The sequence below is a fragment of the Cupressus sempervirens genome, chromosome 9 (genome assembly GCF_028749045.1).
Source record: "Cupressus sempervirens isolate cs-2001-9-10 chromosome 9, ASM2874904v1, whole genome shotgun sequence".
Taxonomy (NCBI): domain Eukaryota; kingdom Viridiplantae; phylum Streptophyta; class Pinopsida; order Cupressales; family Cupressaceae; genus Cupressus; species Cupressus sempervirens.
In genome coordinates this window covers 222500763-222522456 of record NC_143126.1, presented here as the reverse complement: position 1 = coordinate 222522456, position 21694 = coordinate 222500763, and the positions used below count along the sequence as shown (strand labels likewise).

The 21694-nt window shown below is 33.0% G+C and overlaps 1 pseudogene; it reads right to left on the bottom strand.

Moving 5' to 3' along the window:
- Positions 1-265: 265 nt before the first annotated feature.
- Positions 266-12999, bottom strand: LOC149538309 (uncharacterized; annotated as a pseudogene).
- Between the last annotated feature and the right edge of the window lie 8695 nt (positions 13000-21694).

The window sequence follows — 21694 nt, the reverse complement described above, 5'->3', positions numbered from 1 at the left end:
TTTTATCATCATCTAACAACTAAGAGCCATGAGGATTTGGCAATATATAGTTACATTATATTATTTAATATTTTTAATCTTTTGATTTATTGAAAAAAAAGACCACCTATTATTGATAGACGATAGTGGGAGAAAATTGAGTACCAGAAAGGAGAGTCTCACAAAATTTTAGAAGACATTTAGTCTCTCTACATATTCTAAACATCAGATTTTCATACGCGGGAAGAAAATATGAGAAAAGTATGCAAGCCAAAATTTTTAAAAATTAGAATTTGTAGAGAGAAAGTTTCATACCGGGGGCTATATATCCATGTGAGCCCACATAGTTAGACACTGAATGTGCTTTCCCCAACCTCTGAAGCACTCTAGAGATGCCAAAATCTATGATTCTAGCCCCAAATTTGTCATCCAGCAAGATGTTGTTGGATTTCACATCACTATGCAGTATTGGAGGGCAGCAATCATGATGCATATAACTCAACCCCCAAGCTGTGCCAAGAGAAATTTGATATCTTATCCACCATTCACCTACCATTCCTTGTCCTCTGCCTTACCGATGCAGACAGTCGAAAAATTTGCCATTGGGCATGAACTCGTACACCAAGAGCTTAAAATCTGCCTCTTTACTCGAAATGCAATAGAGAAGCTTCAAGATGTTCTTATGCGAGATGTACCCCAACATGTTCACCTCCACTTCTCCCATTTTACTTTCCTTTTCTTTGCTTTTTCTTTTCAAACTCCCAACTAATCTACTTATGTTATGGACCTTCTTAACAGCCACTGCTTCTCCATTCTGCAGATGGACCTTGTAAACTTTTCTAGCACTTCTGGATCCAATCACGTTACTCTCCTTCAAATTTGGGAAGATGTATCACTCCTTCACTGATGTCGAGTGGAATGGAGTTACTTTCCACAATGGAATGCTTTTTGGCTTCTTGTAATACAAGGTGTTGGAAGTATGAAGGTTCTGAGAGGGGGGGGTGAATTAGAACACAATTAAATTATCTAACAGTCTGATTACACTAATTTTAATTCACAATTAATAGTAGTGGAAAATCAAATTGTACTAAAATGTAAACATGCATAATAATACTAACTCACAGAAAGAAGAGACACCAATTTTGTGCTGGGTGGAAAACCCTCGAAAATCCTCACGATTTCGTCATAGGGAGAAAATCCACTCCATGAACCTGTATTCTTTATTGAGTTCCAACTCTTTTACAATCAGCAGCTTCTACTGCTCCGAGTATTTTAACCCTTTTATCAGTACTGTAATTACAACCTTATACACATATATAAATGTATATGTATGACATTTATACATGCATACAAGTTTATAATAAGACTTTTAGTCTTTACAAATTGTTCTAAAATATAAGTCTTCTTTTTGCCTCTTTTCAAATCTCTCTGTTTTTAATTTACAAATGATCTCTATATTTATAGAGATGAAATTCGAAACTGATAAGTTACATGAACCTAACTGAACCAGTTAGGTTTGTTAAAAAAAACTTCTTTCAAAATGTTGTTAAAGAAACCAACTTAATTCAGTTAAAACTCGAATGTGCCCTTTCTTTATGAAATTGTCTGTCATCTCTTCCTTTTTATTCAAAACTGTGCTGGAAGTATTCCGAGTTTAATACTCTTAAAATAATCTTCAAGATAATCTATTTACCTCTTCAAAAAGAAAAACATTTTACCACTGGTTATTCAGTATTTCCAGTTTGAACATGCAATGCTTTTGAAACCATCTATATTACAGATAATGTGTCTTTTCATTTATTTCTTTTGTCTTTTTGAAACTTTCGTTTAGGGATTATGTCATTCTTCTTTGAATCTTAGTAAAGATCCCAAAAAAAAAACTTCTTTGCTATCTCCTCTCAGAATTCTTTTCAAAAACCTTGAAAGATTATAATTTAATGACTGTGCTTTGTTCTTTTGGAGTTTCAATCTTCCATGTGATTAAGAAGATCTGACAACAGCAATGAAAGAAAGAACTAAAATTTTGAAATGCTTGACTTCATGAAGAAAAGAATTCTGAAGATCAAATGAAAAACTTTTCAACTTTACTATTTTGGCTACAGTTTTGTTAAGTTTTATTGACAGTATTTTCAAAAACAAATGAAGAAAGACACCATTTGTCTCTTACTCAAAAAATGACATATTTATCTCTTCGCGACATACTTGAAGACTATCATCTTTTAACCTGAAAATGTTTTATCCTTTTGCCTTTGAAATCCATATTCAGCTTTGAAGAAGCAGTACACTATTCCTCTTGTTCAAGCATATGAAAAAGAAAAACAAATGGGTTTGAACAAAGAAGAAATCAGTATCATGAAAAAACCTTGTCCTTTCGCAATGCCAAACAAACATATTATCTTCAGTGAATTGTTTAACAGATTTGCATGCCAAAACCCAAAAAATTACATTTCGCTATCCAAGATCCATCCAAGAGTTCTTCCATGAAGATTAAACTTGCAATAACAGTAAAAGAATCTTGTTTTTGAGCCATAAATTTACAGAGAACAACCAAGAAAACCCTCATAGTGCACTGTGTTAATGTTTCTTTCAACCTTAATGAGCACCCACAAAGAAAATTGTATTTCAATGCCATTTCAAGTCTGCCACAATATTATAACACTTGGCACATACTACGGTGAGAAATTAATCACACATACTTTATGTTAGTGTTATTATCTTTTATGCTGCCGCCAAAAAACCTTCTTTATTTGCTATGTTTTTATGCCACATTTCAAATATTTTGCCACCTTTGCAAATTTTGAAAAACTTTTCTATTGTTTGCCAACTTTCGAATATGGTCAACAATCTCCCCAATTTTTGATGCAAAAATTTTCACATGAAATGCTGATCCATATCACTAAAACCAACTTAATTTGAATCAACCACAAACTGAGAAATCAAATCTGAAACCAAATCTAAAACCAATAAACCAATCTGTGAACCGACTAAAAACAACCTGTGTGAAATGCTGATTATATTACTCCCCCAAAATTTTTGCGTCAAAAATTGACCACCTGCTTTTCATGAATGCTTTCTGTGAAAGGAGCAAAAATCTATTACAGAATAGTGATTAGTAAAAGAGTTTATGCAAGAAGTGATTGAGAGAAAAGTCCCAATCGTGTTCTCAACTATTCAAATAGTTCTCTTGGTAGTGCCTTTGTAAAAATATCAGCCACATGTCCTTGAGTAGGCACATAAACCAATTTGAATTCATTATTTTGAACTTTATCTCTCAAGAAATGAAGTTTGATGGCTACATGTTTGGTGCGTGAGTGCATAACAGGGTTTTTGCTTAATTGAATAGCACTCATGTTATCACACATTATTGAAATAGGTTTTGAAACCTAAATGCCCAAATCAAATAACTAATAATCCATCCAAATTAATTGAGTACAGCATGTTGTAACGGCAACATATTCAAATTCACAAGTGGATAGGGTTACACAATCCTGTTTCTTACTATGCCAAGTAATCAGACACTCACCAAGAAAGAAAGCTACACCACTAGTGCTCTTTTTATCATCAAATCCACCCCAATCTGCATCAGTATAACCAACAAGAGTAAAATCATTGCAGTGAGGATACCATAAACCATAATCAAGAGTGCCTTGAATGTATTTCAGTATTCTATGCACTATGTTAAGATGTGATTGCTTTGGATCAGATTGAAATCTTGACACTATACATACAACTTGCATTATATCAAGTCTAGATGCAGTTAGATATAGCAAACTTCTAATCATAGATCTGTAAAGAGTCTGATTAACTGATGGTGAATCATCATTCTTCATTAATTTGCAACTAGTTTCCATAGGAGTGCTAACAAGTTTGCATTTTGACATATTGAATTTCTTCAACATTTCTTTGGCATATTTTGTTTGGGAAAGAAATAATCCATGTTCTAGCTGTGAGACTTGCAAAACAAGGAAAAAAGTGAGCACCCCTAACATTGACATCTCAAATTTCAGATTCTATGATTTTAGAGAAATGTTTTGCTAAATCATCATTAGTAGACCCAAAAATAATATCATCTACATAGATTTCTATAGCCAAAATGTCATCATTAATCACCTTGATATATAAAGTGATGTCTTCCTTCCCACGAGAAAAACCATTTGAAATCAAATGCTTATCCAACCTGGAGTACCAAGCCCTAGGAGCCTGTTTTAAACCATACAAAGCCTTTTTCAGTCGATAAACATAATCAGGTTTGTCAGCAGATTCAAAACCTTCTGGCTGTTCCATATATACCTCCTCTTCAAGATACCCATTTAAGAAAGCTGTTTTAACATCCATCTGATAAACAGTAAACTTTTTATGACTAAGATAAGCAAAAAATATTCTAATTGATTTCATTCTTGCAACTGGTGCAAATGTTTCACCGAAATCAATGCCTTCCTATTGAGCATAGCCTTTACAAACAAATCTAGCTTTATTTCTGACCACTTTACCTTCTTCATTCAGTTTATTACGAAATATCCACTTTCCACCTATGACATTTTTGTTACTAGGTCTAGGAACATATTCCCAAGTCTTATTTTTCTCTATTTGATTTATCTCTTCTTGCATAGCATTTTGCCAACAAGAATCTGATAAGGCTTCAGCAACATTCTTTGGTTCCAAGTCAACTACTAAGCAAAAATGTTTAGCAATATGTGTCTGTTCTCCTATTTTGGCTTTTCTTCTGGTTAGAATTCCTTTCACTACATCTCCAATAACTTGAGACTCATGATGTCTCTCAGCTATTATTCTAGAAGAATTTTTTATTTTTGAACCAGTACTAGTTATTTTAGGACTTGAACAATTTTTTGGTTCAGTTTCATCAACCAGTTCATTTTCATTAGTTAGTTCATGTTTATCATTTTTAGTATGTTTATCATGTACTATTTCTGATGTGATGATCCCTTTTTGATGTCCTTGGGAATGCTCTTAGTTTCCAATTTAAGGCTTCAAATATTCACTTTATATGTGGAATTATAGGAAATTTGTAGTTATCTTCAAGAAATTTTAATCCTTTAAAATAATTAATATGATTATTGATAACTTAGAGATCAATTGTATTTCTAATTATAACTGTCTCCTTGTTGTATGACAACTTAATTTCAATCTTTAAATAATTAATATAATTATAAACTATATTTATAATTATATCAACTTAATATTCCTTCTTATTAATAATTTAATTTAACCTCAATTATTCTCCCTTCACAATAAGGTTGAGATAATAGTGATGTTTTGGTTATTGTGTTGAGCGAACAAAGCTTCACGTGGGTTGGTGCTAAGAGGGTTGTTTATAATGGTGACGTGTTGGACCACCGATTTGCTTTGGTTTATTTCTTTTTAATTTTAATGTGGTTCCTTCCGAGTATGTTTTTTGTAACCCTTTGCAAAAGAATGTCGTCACCTCAATCTGCCCTGCCTTCTTCGTTGAAGTCGACCTTGATGTTTAATGTTGATGTCGTTGTTATCCCTCGGTCCACGTGTTAATGAATTCTGTGGAAGCTTGCTGGAAGTTTCAAAATTAATGCTTGATGCGATTCGATGTCGTCTATCTTCACAAAATCCTTATGATGATCCCCGTATATACTCGATCTGGATGCTTTTGTATCTCTGTCTCCACATCCTTCGAAAAGCTCAACCCAGTTAGAACCCATGTGATTTGAGGGGACATGTCCCAATGCATATTATATCACGTTGAATTGCTTAGTTTGGATTTGTGTTATTTATTGCTTTTGATAATTTATAAGAGTCATATTGTAGTAGATATATGTATATGATAATGAATAATATAAATAATTATGAATAATAACTTATGTTAGTATAAAATAGTTGAGTAATATAAATAGGCTATAAATATTTATCCTTTCAAAGAATATATATATATATATATATATATATATATATATATATATATTAATGTTTAAAATATGTTATTATAACATATTATGTTATGTAAATATAATACTATATTGTTTTATTAATTCTTAATCAATTTATTGTAATTATCATTAGTTATTAATATCATATATAGTCAAATGTGAATATATTATCATTATAATAGTTATTATTAGCTATTGGTTATTATTCTTAATTTTTATCATTATTCAAATATGTATATATCCTTCAATTTTGGGGTCATGACATCTGATATCTGAAAGGATGAATCTTCATGGTCTTCTTGACCATTACAGCACACAAAATTTTCATCAAATATGACATTTACAACTTCCACTATTTTGTTCAACCTTTTATTAAAGCATTTATAGGCTTTGCTATGCTTGGAATACCCAAGAAAGATTCCTTCATCAAACATTGAGTTAAAATTTTCTAAAGAATCATCGTTCTTTTTGATAAAGCATTTGTAGCCAAAAATCTTAAAATTCTTGACATTTTTTGTTTTAGCATTCCATAATTCATATGGAGTGTAAGCAATTCTAACTTTGATTTGTGCTCTATTTTGAATGTAAACAGCTGTATGAATAGCTTCTTTCCAGAATCTATCAGGTAGTTTAGCTTCGTTTAACATGGTTCTGGCCATTTCCTTTACTATTCTATTATTTCTTTCAACAACACCATTTTGTTGTGGTGTCCTAGTAGTAAAGTATTGCCTTTTTATTCCATGCTTCTCACAATACTCAATGAATTCTTGAGAGATGAATTCTCCTCCCCTATCTGATCTCAAACATTTTAATTTTAAATAAGTTTCTCTTTCTACCATTTTCTGAAAACTTTGAAGCATTCAAAAGCTTCTTATTTATGTTTCAAAAACATTACCCAAACCATTCTTGAATAATCGTCTATAAACAGCATGAAATATTTTTCACCATTTAGAGAGATTGTTTTAGTTGGACCACACAAATTAGTGTGCACTAATTCAAGTGGTCTATTTGACAAGTATTCTTTTGTTTTAAAAGAAACTCTTGTTTGTTTGCCTTTAACACACTCTTCACAAATATTCTTTGGTTTGGTAATCTATGGTAGACCTCTAACCTTTTTATTCTTGTTAATTCTGGCAAGATTATCAAAGTTTAAATGTCCCAATCTTTTGTGCCATAACCAATTTTCTTCTACTTGACTCATTAGAGAAGTATTAACTAATGAAGTTTCTTGGACAAATGAATCTATTAGGTTATAGAGATTACCATTTGTTCTCAACCCACTGGCAATGACTCTATTCTTTTCATTTCTTATATAACAACCTTTTGCATCAAAAGAAAGAGAATATCCACTATCATAGATCTGACTTACACTTAGTAAGTTATGTTTTAAACCTTCAACAAAGTACATATCATGAATTGGTGTGTCTTTATTTAGAATTATTGAGCCTTTTCCCGTAATGTGTGCTCCTGAGTTATCACCAAATCGAACAAACTCTCCATCAAAATTTTTTAGGGTCTTAAATTTGTTTTTACACCCAGTCATATGGTGTAAATAGCCGCTATCCAATACCCACGTTGCAGGTTTTTGAGCAAATAGAGTTGTTTCAACAATTAAAGACTTTTTTATTGTCCTTACTTGATTCCTGACTTGTTTTGGTCTCATATTCAGTTTACATTGATTTGCATAATGACCATAATGAAAGCATTTAAAGCATCTAACCACTTTTCCTTTTCTTTGATTTATGCTATTTTCACAAAAGATAGCCTTGTGCCCAAAAATATTACAATTAAAACAATAACCACTTAACAAGAACTTTGTTTTCTAATTGGTAGATTCTTCTAATGAACTCTGTAAGACTTTTAATTTTTTATCTTTTTCTTCAAGCAAAAGTTTTTGATTTTCTATAATCATATTTCCTTCCTTTAACTCTTCTTGAATTTTTTTATTTTCAATTTCTTGATTAGAAATCAACTTCTTTAGTCTTTTAAGTTCTTGCAACAATTTCAAATGTTCTTATTCTAGATTTACTTCTGTATCTGAATCAGATAATGATTCAGATTCACTGGGTTCATGTTTAGGGGTATGGACTATTTCAACCATGAATAGTCTTTCCCCTTCTTCATCCACATCGCTAGAATCTTCATTTGAATCTTCTTTAGAAAGAAGACTTTTCTTCTTATAATCCTGAAATCTTTTATTCTGATTCCAAGGCTTCTTTTTAGAAAACTTCTCAGTTTTCTTATCACAAGCATCAAGTTCGACATTTGGGCACTTTGTAGCAAAGTGTCCTAATTGACCACAGCTGAAGCATTTTGGTTTGCCTTTATATTTATTTCTCATTCTCCTAACTAGCAATGCTTCTAAAGCATCTGTTAGATCTGAGTCGCTCTCATCATGTTTTTCAGCTTTAAAAGCTGATTCTTTTGATGAGGAACTAGCTTGATGGCTAATCCTCATTTCATATGCAGTTAATGTGCCTTGAATTTGATCCAAGGTCATTTTTTTAAAAAAAATCTTTTCTTCTAAAGTGGATATTTTTGTTTCAAATTTAGATAACACTGACCTAATGACCTTTGAAACTACATCATGTTCTTCTATCTCTTCTCCTAGACCTTTTCTGGCATTTACAACTTCATCTACTCTTAAAAAGTAAGCAACAATAGTTTCATCTTCATTCATTTTTAGATTGTCAAACTTTGTTTTAAGAGTAACCAGTTTAGATTCTTTTACTTTATCATCTCCTTTATATATAGTTTCAAGTTTAACCCATATATCATTGGCTGATTTGCAATAAATGACTTTGGCAAATATGTCTCTAGAGAGACCACAAAGAAGGGCATATCTTGCCTTCTTATCCAGTTCAAATTTTAGTTTTTCATTAGCATCAGCGGGAACTATTGCTAGGACAATATATTTTGTTATTACAACATCCCACATTCTTACATCTAAGGAATGTATGAAGGCTTCCATCATAACTTTCCAGAAAACATAATCATTTCCATCAAATAGTAGAGCCCTATTAAGAGAAGCTCCTTCAGATTGAGCCATGACATCCAATTAATATCCCTGGTACAATTCCAAAAAGGAATCCTATGCTCTAATACCACTTGTTGGAAGTATCATAGTTCTAAGGGGGGGGGTGAATCAGAACACAATTAAATTATCTCGTAATCTAATTACACTAATTTTAATTCACAATTTATAGTAGTGGAGAAATCAAACTGTACTGAAATGTAAACATGCATAATAATACCAACTCACAGAAAGAAGAGACACCAATTTTGTGCCGAGTGGAAAACCCTCAAAAATTCTCACGGTTTCGTCATAGGGAGAAAAACCACTCCATGAACCTGTATTTTTTATTGAGTTCCAACTCTTTTACTATCAACAGCTTCTACTGCTCCGGGTATTTTAACTCTTTTATCAATACTGTAATTACAACCTTATACACATATATAAATGTATATGTATGACATTTATACATGCATACAAGTTTATAATAAGACTTTCAGTCTTTACAAATTGTTTTGAAATATAAGTCTTCTTTTTGCCTCTTTTCAACTCTCTCTGTTTTTTATTTACAAATGATCTCTATATTTATAGAGATGAAATTCGAAACTGATAAGTTACATGAACCTAACTGAACCAGTTAGGTTTGTTAAAAAAAACTTCTTTCAAAATGTTGTTAAAGAAACCAACTTAATTTACTTAAAACTCGAATGTGCCCTTTCTTTATGAAAGGGTCTGTCATCTCTTCCTTTTTAATCAAAACTGTGCTGGAAGTATTCCGAGTTTAATACTCTTAAAATAATCTTCAAGATAATTTGTTTACTTCTTCAAAAAGAAAAACATTTTACCACTGGTTATTCAGTATTTCTAGTTTGAACATGCAATGCTTTTGAAATCATCTATATTACAGATAATGTGTCTTCTCATTTATTTCTTTTGTCTTTTTGAAACTTTCGTTTAGAGTTTATGTCATTCTTGTCTGAATCTCAGTAAAGATCCAAAAAAAAAAAAAACTTCTTTCCTATCTCCTCTCAGAATTCTTTTAAAAAACCTTGAAAGATTATAATTTAATGACTGTGATTTGTTCTTTTGGAGTTTCGATCTGCCATGTGATTAAAAAGATCTGACAACAGCAATGAAAGAAATAACTAAAATTTTGAAACCCTTGACTTCATGAAGAAAAGAATTCTGAAGATCAAATGCAAACCTTTTCAACTTTACTATTCTGGCTACAGTTTTTTTAAGTTTTATTGATTGTATTTTCGAAAACAAATGAAGAAAGACACCATTTGTCTCTTACTCAAAAAATGACATATTTATCTCTTCACAACATACCTGAAGACTGTCGTCTTTTTACCTGAAAACGTTTTATCCTTTTGCCTTTGAAATCCATATTCAGCTTTGAAGAAGCAGCACACTATTCCTCTCGTTCAAGCATATGAAAAAGAAAAACAAATGGGTTTGAACAAAGAAGAAATCAGTATCATGAAAAAATTTTGTCCTTTCGCAATGCCAAACAAATATATTATCTTCAGTGAACTATTTAAAAGATTTGCATGCCAAAACTCAAAAAATTATATTTCGCTGTCAAAAATCTGTCCAAGAGTTCTTCCACGAAGATTAAACTTGCAATAACAGTAAAAGAATCCTGTTTCCGAACCATAAATTTACAGAGAACAACCAAGAAAACCCTCATAATGCACTGTGTTAATGTTTCTTTCAACCTTAACAAGCACCCACAAAGAAAATTGTATTTCAATGCCATTTCAAGTCCGCCACAATATTATAGCACTTGGCACATACTGCGGTGAGAAATTAATCACACGTACTTTATGTCAGTGTTATAATCTTTTATGCTGCCGCCAAAAAACCACCTTTATTTGCTATGTTTGTATGCCACGTTTCAAATATTTTGCCACCTTTACCTGTTTTGAAAAACTTTTCTATTGTTTGCCAACTTTCGAATATGGTCAACACAAGGAACGATACAGACAAACGGAACACAGGATAACGACCAGTACAACTAAACAGATCGATAGAAGAGTAGCCAAACTACGAGACGGGAGATTGTGCTGATCAGAGGAACACGAAGGAAGCATCAAATTTTGACCTCCACATAGCCCCGGGTTGCCCACAAAGTTGTCCTTGTAAACCGGATTGTCTAAGCCATCAGGAATGCGTCCGAACAAGTGATTGTTGGAAACATTGAAAACGTAAATAGTCGATGCTTCCAATTCGGGAGGAACCCCTCTAGAAAGAAAATTGTTTGACAAATTAAGACTAGTCATGTCACTCAGAAACAATGCAGGGATTTCCTCAGTAAGTCTATTATGACCCAAATTGAGCGCACTGAGGTTCTTCAGAGAAATTATTTCCTTGGGTATCTCATCTGACAGAAAGTTGTGGTTCAGCGTAAGAATATTTACCAAAACCAAGCTCCCGAGCTCACGGGGAATGGGGCCAGACAAACGATTGTTGCCAGCTTCAAATACTAGAAGACTTTTCAGCTGTCCGACTTGCGCAGGAATTCTTCCCTCGAAAAAATTGTTGCTTATCTTCAATCGACTCAGCTCCTTCGCTTGGCCTATTGCAGGTGAAATCTTCCCTCGGAACTTATTGTTGTTTAAGAACAATCCCTGGAGATTAACAGCGCCCCATAGCCCTGGAGGAATCTCACCGCTCAGCTGGTTGTTGTCAATGTAGAGAAAGCGCAGAGACTTACAATCTTTAAAAGTAGAAGGCAGCGAACCATTGAAATTGTCCGAGGTGATTTCGAAACCATACAACACTCCTCCCATGCACAGATTTGTCGGCAAAGGGCCTTCCAATCCGCTTCTGGACAGATCAACTTCAATGAGATTTGAGTACATACCCAAATTGTGAGGCAACCCGCCATTGAACTTGTTGTCGTAGAGCATCAAGTTACTCAAGTAACGTAGCTCCCCGAGCTGAGCAGGTATCGTCCCGGTAAGCCGGTTGGAGTACAGTTGAAGAAGATTCAGGTTTGTGAGATTGGCAATTGCTTGAGGAATTGTGCCGTAAAGCTGATTCGCACCAAAATTCAAATTGGATAAGCTCCTCAGTTGGTCAATGTTGGCCGGAATTCGTCCAGACAAGTTGTTGTTTCTCAGAGACAGTATTTGCAAATTTGATAGAGCAATCAAACTGGCCAGAATCTTGCCCCATAGATGATTCAACAAGATATTCAACTCCTCTAGCTGGCATAGATTGCCCAAGAATATTGGGATGGCGCCGAAGAGATTATTCTGCCACAAACATAACAACTTCAACCGTGTTAAATTGCCCAGGGAAAGCGGGATAACGCCAGAGAGAAGATTCTGGGAAATGTCCAACGACCTCAGCTGCGTTAAATTGCCCAAGAATGGTGGAACTTCACCTACACGGCTGTAGTTATCTAGCCCTAACTCTTGCAGCTTCTTTAAATTGCCAAGCTCTCTCGGTATAACACCGGGATGCAGAGGATTACTCCCGATTGTGAAGTTCATTAGGGACTCCAAATTCCCAAGAAACAAAGGGAATGTTCCGCTCAAACTATTGTCGTGCAAGAAGAGAGCATCTAGCTTCGGCAGCATTTCGAAAGATATAGGAATGATGCCACTGAAAACGTTATTCGCTAAATTCAAGACTCTCAACTCACTCAATTGGGAGACATGAGCGGGCAGCATTCCAGTGAATTTGTTAAGAGAAAAATCGAGCTTGCGCAAACGCTTGCAGTGCAAGAGGCCAAGTGGGAAGGGGTCGGTGAAAGCATTGTGATTGAGAGTCAAAGACAGTGAGATTGGGTAGGGCCCAAAGAGCAGAAGTCAAGTTGCCAGAAATAGAGTCACCAGTGAGATCAACAGCCGTAACGGTGTTGAATTTATCACAAGAAATTCCGTTCCAAGCGCGATTTTGGTGAGAGTCGTCCCAGTTGCTCAAAGAATTATTGGGGTCCGTCCAATCTTCCTTTTTGATTTTCAGCAAGATTTGGCCGTTTGGTGAGAGGGAAGCGCAATGGGGAATCATAAGTAGGCAGCTGAGAATAAGTGGAAAGAAGGCGAGAGCTGGGCAGAGCATGATTACATACTCTTATATTTCATAACAGCAAATTAAAATAAGAAAAGAGTTCGCTGTGTAGAAATTCTGGTGTAGCACTTTTGGTGAGCGGAATAGGAATACGCATTCTGCAATAGAACGTATTCCTATTTTCTGTTTGGTTCAGCTAATATTTGATGGGAATTCGCAGACCCGAAAATATATGTTTTCTAAAATTAAAAAAATTGGAATAGGAATACGTATTCTAATAACACCTATTTTGGTGGAATTGCAAAACCCCAATTTTGGGCAAAAAATAGAATACATATTTCATTTTTGCTTCGTATTCCAATCCCGTTTTGGTGCATCCAAACAAGAAATTCAAAATTTTTGGAATAGTATTCCTATTCCGCTCACCAAACAGGCCAAATATTGGAGATATGTTTCCATTCTTTCTCACGTCAACAATAATGCAATTTCATGGTGTTCACTTGCAAACATGGATTTGGCTTTTGATGTTAGATGGACCTGATATATCCGAAAGATGCGAAGATGTGAATGACCCACAATGCAATATATAGGGTTGACTCGTTACATAAAGTAGTCCTGACTCGTGACTTAAAGCAGTCTACAATCTTTACTCCACTTGGAGGAAAATCTGTGTACGTCCAATGGGAATGTCACTTCAGAATCTAGGAGAAAAGATAAGGAGCTTTTAGATTACAATCATTTTTTTTTAAGGCTTACTTATGGTACTAATAATATGAGACATTCGTTATTTCCAATGCATTCAGTAGTCTTACAAACGAATGTAACTAGTGTTTTCTTCTAGTTCAGACAAAAGAATTACGTGTATCAATTATGATAGGAAAAACTATTATGTGTATCAAATTAGAATCATATTTCATGTTAGAGGATAAGGAAAGAAGCTTTTAGGACAACATTCATTTGGCTTTGGATTTGCATATGGTAGTAATAATATGAATGTATTATTTGCAGTGCACTATGTAGTCTTCACAAAGACTTAAAAGTAGTCAAAGTCTTTCTTCTAATTAGACAAAAATCTATGTGCAGCTAATAGAACCAAACAATTAATATCAATACAAAATAATATTCAATGTTAGAACAAAAGCAAAGGACATCTTAGGATAGCATTCATCTATTTTGAATGTACATATGGTAGTACTAACATGAGACTATTATATACAACGGATTCAATATTCGTACTCATGACTAAAAACTAGTCCACATCTTTCTTCTAGTAGGATTAAAAAAACTAGGTGCGATGTCAAATAGGTTAGAATTAATAAATATAGACTTAGAGTTACATTTCATGTTAGGAAAAAAAGAAAGGAGCTTTTAGAATATAGCATTCATCTATTTTTGGATTTATATGGTGGCAATTACATAAGATTATTCTTTATTTCTTCAAGGAGTTGCCTAAGATATCTTATTCTTGTAGAATTCAAAATTGGAATGATGACCAGTAAAAAAAATATTATGCACTTATCAATTTTTTATTTTAATTTTATTAAAATTAACATGTTAAATTAAGAGTTGAATTTTATTTTTAGTTTATAGCTTTGGTTTTTATAATTATTATTTGTGTACACTATTTACTTCTCTCTAGTTTACTAATCATTCAAAATATAATGTGTTTATACTATTATTCAAGTTCTCTAATTTTTTTGTATGATCAAATTTAACATGTGTAGAAAAATGTGCCAATTTTTAGATATGATGAGTCATTAGATATGCTCTCAACAATTAAAAAATCCACACCATTTGTCCTTTCTCTTTGTAGCCAATGGTATGGGTTCAATAGTTATTATCCAATTGTATTGAACCCTAAAATGTTTAGCTTTTTAATATTTTATATTTTATTTTTCCCCAAAGTGCCTCATTCTATTCTACGCATACACTTTCTATTTTAATGTATTGTTGTATTATTCCTATGTATATAGTCAAGGTTTTGAATGAAACAATTTCATTTTCTTTGAAATACAAAAGCATTGCATAGAAACAATTTCATTTTCTTTGAAATATGAAAGCATTGCATAGAAATAATTTCATTTGCTTTGAAATACAAAAGTATTGCATAGAAATGAAAATAAGGAGAACATTTCATATTTCTATTTAGAAGCTTTGGTTTGAAATTACCAAATGTAAGTGGTTTACATTATTGTGCAAGTTACATTATTACTTTTGCTAGGGTTTAGGTTGAAAATGAATTTTCTTTGCAAATTTAATTTTAGGATTATAAATAGCTTTTAAATTTTATCTTATGGAAAATAATAATATAAAATGTTCTTGATAATAGCCAACCACTATTAAGGATAATTTTAAAATTCGAATAGGTATACCCCACTTGAAAGGGTGTTGAGGGATTTTAGTGAAGTGTTAAATTATCTTTCTCTTTCATAATGTATACATATGTACATGAAAATAAAATAAAATAAAATATTATGGCATATTGTCAACAAAATAATGTTTAGCTTACTACCCAAACATTTATGTTTTTACTTTGAACCCTTCCTTATCTAAGTCTCTTCAGAATCAAAGCCCAAATCTAGCTTTTTCGTATTGTGATTTCAAATCTATATATTTTAGTTACTAACTAAGCATATTTTTTTGGGTTGTCAAGAAAACATATATGATTATTAATAAAAATAATAAAAATAATGCCAATGCTTAATAGTAGTGGTTGTATAAGTTAGGGGGAATAAGAATTATCAATGTCAAAAGACGTGATAAAAGTAATCAAGAACTACGGAACACAATCTTATATTCATCAAGATCTTATGAATAATCAACAATTTGGTGAATATAACCTTGTCTTTCATAGTTCCATCTTATATTATGTTGCTAAATCTACTTAAAGAAATTCAACAAATAAATATGTTTATATTTTATTAATCATGTATGTGTACCTTGTATAAGTTGGATTTTTTTTAAGTGTTGAATGATTTTCAAAAGGCCTCTTCGCAATGATAAATTGGGAAATGTGAGTTGGCCGGATACAATTCACTTTATAATTAATTTCTTTTTCTCAGTATTATGGGTATTTATGAGCCATTTTTTGTTAACTATTGAATGGTACACAACACAAAAGAAGACATCTAGTAAATATTGAATTTAGAAATTTAGTGTTCAATTATGTTGAATCTTGTCATTTTGTAATAAATCACACTTGTATAAGATAATTTCACAATAAATTATCTTTCTATTCTAAATTCCCTTGTTCATATTATACTATTTGATAGCATATGCACTTTTTAAAATAAATATCCACAAAATTATATACTCATTTTCAACTTTGAATTTTTTTATAAGAAAAAACCATAATGTAGTACTTACAAATCTACATGATAATGTAAGTCTCCTCCAAAAAAAACAAAAAACATGACAATTAAAATAATGAAATGGAATTCTAAATTCACAAATTCATTCTGACAATCAAATATAAATAGTTACCACATAAAATATAAAATGCCCAATTATTTTTTCTATATTCAATATCTGTTCATTTTCATTGAAATGAAACGACAAAATACATTAACCATGACATTTAATGCTTCTATATGGTGTTACACATTCCATAGTATAGTTAGTGCCAAACAATGTTGAATTGTGCTAATGTAGAATAAAATGTTCTTATGCACCAAAATTCAACACTTAAATGGCTTTATATTCATGTTCCAAATTCCTATTGCACATTATTATTCTATACCTATATGTCCAAATACATTTATAAGCCTAAGTAGGAAACTTGATGCCTACATTCATGAGATATCTACATAACTATAGGTTTGTGAGTAGTGTCAAAAGTGTGTTTGACTCAATGCCCTATTTCTATGAGTTCTTTTTCTACCACTCTTTTATAAGAAGTCAATTCCATATTTTATCGAGAAACTCATATCTATATATACACTTATTTTTTTATCTTAATGTATGGTTGGCTTTAAAATCTAAAATTTTAATTGTGTATATTTTTGTTTGTATAAATCTTAGGTTCTATATGATATCAGATTCATTTCAAATATTTTAAAGCCTCCATTATATTTGACCATGTGTGTTGTTTGAATATTGCAATTTGAAGAAGCACGTGATGGTTTGAAGTCTACAACGTGATGGGACTCAAAATCAACTTCCTAATTTGAGTACCATTCCAAGCTTTTGAGCCCTTAAAGCACATTTAATGCATGTGTACCCAGCTATCCTTTTGAGGCCTAAGAGGTGTTTACTATTTCTAACACCTTACATTCAAAATTTTCATGCATCTTGTATTACTATTTTTCCATTCCAAGTCAATTCATGAAGTTTCATTTTGAGCAGGTTTAGTTCTCCATTTTTGCCTGTGTCAAACAATGACATGAGGCCTAGTTTACAATTGAATATCTTGCACCCAATTATATTTCATGACTCACAACTTTGGGAATGTTTAATATGCATATCAAAGTGTAGACGCTTAAAATCATCCCTAAACACTATATTAATTAATTTTAATATTGCCCGTTACATTGTAATTAGCTAATTATATTGCACACATTCTTCTATTTATTTAATTAAATTATTTTAATTAAATGAGTTCATTCTCCTAAGTATTTAAATTTAATTTAAATACTTCTAGCCTTAATGTGTTAAATTAATTTAACACATGATTCTCCATCATTCCCTTTTTAAAATAAACTTTGTTTATTCAACCCTCACATCCTATTAATTCCTCTAAACTCATGATTAAATTAAATCTCATTTAATTTAATCTTAAGCCTAACCTAGAGCCTAGCCTATAACCATCATTTTTATCCTTCTAAGCTTACCCATTACTTAATCTCATTTCATTAGCTTAAATCCTTTTTTTATAAACATTTTTTCTCACACATGTGTGAGAAGCTCTTCCACTTCATTTATGCCTCTTACACCTCTTACACATTTGTCCCCCATTCTTTTTTTTACTTTTGCATGGCTTGTCCTTTAGCCCATGTGTATCCCTTGTGGCACCTATGTGGAAGCCACCTCACCAAGCCCTCCCTCAAGCCTATAAATAGAGGGCTTGTCTTAAGCATTGGCATCTCCCGTTATTGCATTGTTATCATGCCATTTTGAGCTTAGAATCTTCATGCTAAGGGATTTGGATTGTAGTTTGATTTTCATAGAGGTTTCTAGGATCATAATTACAATTTGGTAGCTGATTCAGTTTGCATCATGCATTGTTAATCTAGTTTCTACATGCATTTGTAGTTTCATTTTATACTTGCATTTTTATCATAGTGTTTAGATCTAGTTAGTTCTTTCATTGCATGCCATCTTCATCCTTGAATGTCTTCAAGAATGGCTCTCTCCATAGCCATTTCTTGAGGTATTCTTCATCTCATTTAGTCTAGGTTCATATCTTACTTGCATGCACACTTGCACTCACTCACTCAAGAGATTCACTCCATTGTTGTGTTTGGGAGAGCACACCAAACATACCCCCCCATCTTAACACACCAACAAGGCCTCTCATGGGTGCCTTTGTTGAGTTGTAGAGGTGGCTGCAAGGTTGGATTTGTTGGTTGCTTAGGGTTGCAAAACTCAAGCAAGCATTAGTTGATATATATTCCTTGCATGTTGGTGAACGTTTGATGCATGTTGAATATTTTAAACTAGTGTTTGTTTGTTAACCCATGCTTCTTGCAGGACTCATTTTCCAGCACACACAAAGAACCTATGTTTTGGATTTCAAGTAACTTTTAACATATTTTGACTAGGTTTTGAATTATTTAGAATTCTAGGAGGCCCTATTTGACCAATTATTATTTTCAACTAGTTGACCAAAATGAGATAATTCCTTTTGCATTACATTCTATAGGTTAGAGACTTGTGGGCATGTGTAGGATCATGGTCAACCAAACTATGGCCTTAAGTGGTAGTGAAAAACCAATAAATTAGAGTTATGTCAACTTGACACATAATTTTAAATTGGTTCTGGACTTTATATCAAAAAGTTGTAAGAAAATAATTTGTATGAAATCAAATGTAGTTTCTAAACTATTAGGCCTTATCTAGATAAAAGAATATTTGATTGGTCAAAAGTTTGGATATTAATGCAATACTATGAAAATTTTAGGGCAAAAATAAAAAGTAGGTGTGTGTTTGACCACCTTAATCAAAATCAATTGATAATATTTTTTAATATAATTATAGGTATAAAAACTAGACCCATGCCCGGTTGTGAGGCATATTTTTGGGTATTTTTATTCCACATAAATAAGTGAATATAAATTTTCTATTATAACTTTTTTAGAATAAAAAAAAACTCTCTTCTCTGACCACCTTAACTAATTGAAAAATTTACCAAATTTTATTTTTTTTCCTTATACTAGGCGAAGCATAAAATGTGACACAACTTTTGGATTTCAAAAATTTTATATCATTTGAAAGTTATAGCTACTTTTCAATCAGTATGTCAATTAGCATTTTACAATCACCTTCATTGAAAATTAACTAATAAATACTTATTGAATTTAGAATTTGATAGCAATTATATTAATGGAATCTTTAGAGTTTTATAAGAAAACCCTTTTTGTTTCATTCAATTTTGATGAAAATAATATTGTGAAATGACTGCTTGAAGTCTGAGTGTTAGTGAAACCCTTCTCAAACATGACTTTTGGGTTGACAAAATAGGTTTGGTAAATACCAATCCTAATCATATACTTGATTTCAAATTAGGTATCTAATTATAGATCGGATACCCAATATGAAATCCAGTAACCGAAAAGTCCAAATTTTCCAATTGCCAAAAATTTGGAGGGAAACCACCCACATTGCAAATTTTGGAGGGAAACGACCCATATTAGAGGGAAACAAAAATTTGGAAAGTGTGGGAATTATTATTATTACATATGGTTATGATTATTATTAATAACTATTATTATATTTATGATTATAATTATTATTATATATAGTAATAATATATTATTATAATATATAGTAATATATATGATAAATATTATTATTATTAAAAATAAATAGTAATATTATATGATTATTTATTATATATCATAATATATACAATTATTATTACTATTAAATATAATATTGTCATGAAATGGATCAAAAAGGGGCAAAGGTTAACCTATGACCCCTCTCGATGCATTTCATGACAACATATGTCACTAGGGCTCCTAGTGACCCCTTTCGACACATTCCCAATGGATTGATAGAGGCCCTAGGCCCCCTAGGGACATATGTTGTCATGAAATGCATTAAGAGGGGTCATAGGTTGACCTATGTCCCCTTTTGATGCATTTGAACCAATCAAATGCATCCCTCAGGGCCCTAGGGCCCCTAAGGACATATGTTGTCATGATATATTTCGAGAGGGGTCATAGGTTTAGAGGACTCATAGGTTTACCTATGACCCCTATCAATGCATTGGAACCAACAAAATACATCCTAGGGTCCCTAGGAACATACATTGTCATGGAATGCATCCAGAGGGGTCATAAGTTAACCTATAATCCCCTTGACACATTCAAAACAACCAAATGTATCCCTAGGGCTCCAAAGGCCCCTAGGGACATATTTTGTTATGAAATGTGTCCTATGTCCCCTTGCAACACATTCAAACCAACCAAATGGGTCCCTAGGGGCCCTGGAACATACGTTGTCATAAAATGCATCAAGATGGGTCATAGGTTAACCTATGAGCCCTCTCAATGCATGCAAAAAAACTAAATGTGTCCCTAAGGTCCCTAGGGCACCTAGGGACATACGTTGTCATCAAATGCATCGAGAGCAGTCATAGTTTAACCTATGACCCCTCTTGACGCATGGAACCAACCAAATGCATCCCTAGGGGTCCTAGGGCCTCTAGGAAAATATGTTGTCATGAAATGCATCAAGAGGGGTTAGTCATAGGTTAACCTATGAACCCTTTTGATGCATTCAAACCAAGCAAATGCATCCCTAGGTGCCTTAAGGCCCCTAGGGACATATGTGTTATGAAATACATTAAAAAGGGTCATAGGTTGAGAGGCGTTGTAGGTTTACCTATGACCCCTCTCAATGCATTGAAACTAACTAAATTTGTCCCTAGGGGTCCTATGGTCCCTAGGGACATAAGTTTTCATGAAATGCGTTGAGAGGGGTCGTAAGTTAACCTATGACCCCTCTCGACACATTCAAACCAACAAAATGCATCCCTAGGGATCATTAGGTCCCTAGGGGCATATGTTGTCATAAAATTTGTTGAGAGGGGTCATAGGTTAACTTATGACCCCTCTCTACCATTCGAACCAACCAAATGGGTCTATAGGGACCTTAGGGCCCCTAGGGACATATGTTGTCATAAAATGCATGAAGAGGGGTTATAGGTTAACCTATGACCCCTCTCAACAAATTCAAACCAACTAAATGCATCCCTAGGGGGCCGCCCTAGGGATATACGTTCTCATGCAATATGTCAAAAGGAGTCATAAGTTAACCTATGACCCCTCTCAGTGCATTTGAACCAACCAAATCGGTCCCTAGGAGCCCTAGAGCCCCTAGTGACATACGTTGTCATTAAATATGTAGAGAGGGGTCATATGTTAACCTTTAACCCCTTTTGACATATTTGAACCAACCAAATGCATCCCTAGCGGTCCTAGGGCCTCTACTGACATATATTGTCATGAAATGTGTAGAGAGGGATGACAGGTTAACCTAAGACCCCTCTCAACATTTTTGAACAAACAAAATGGGTCCCTAGGGGCCCTATGACCCC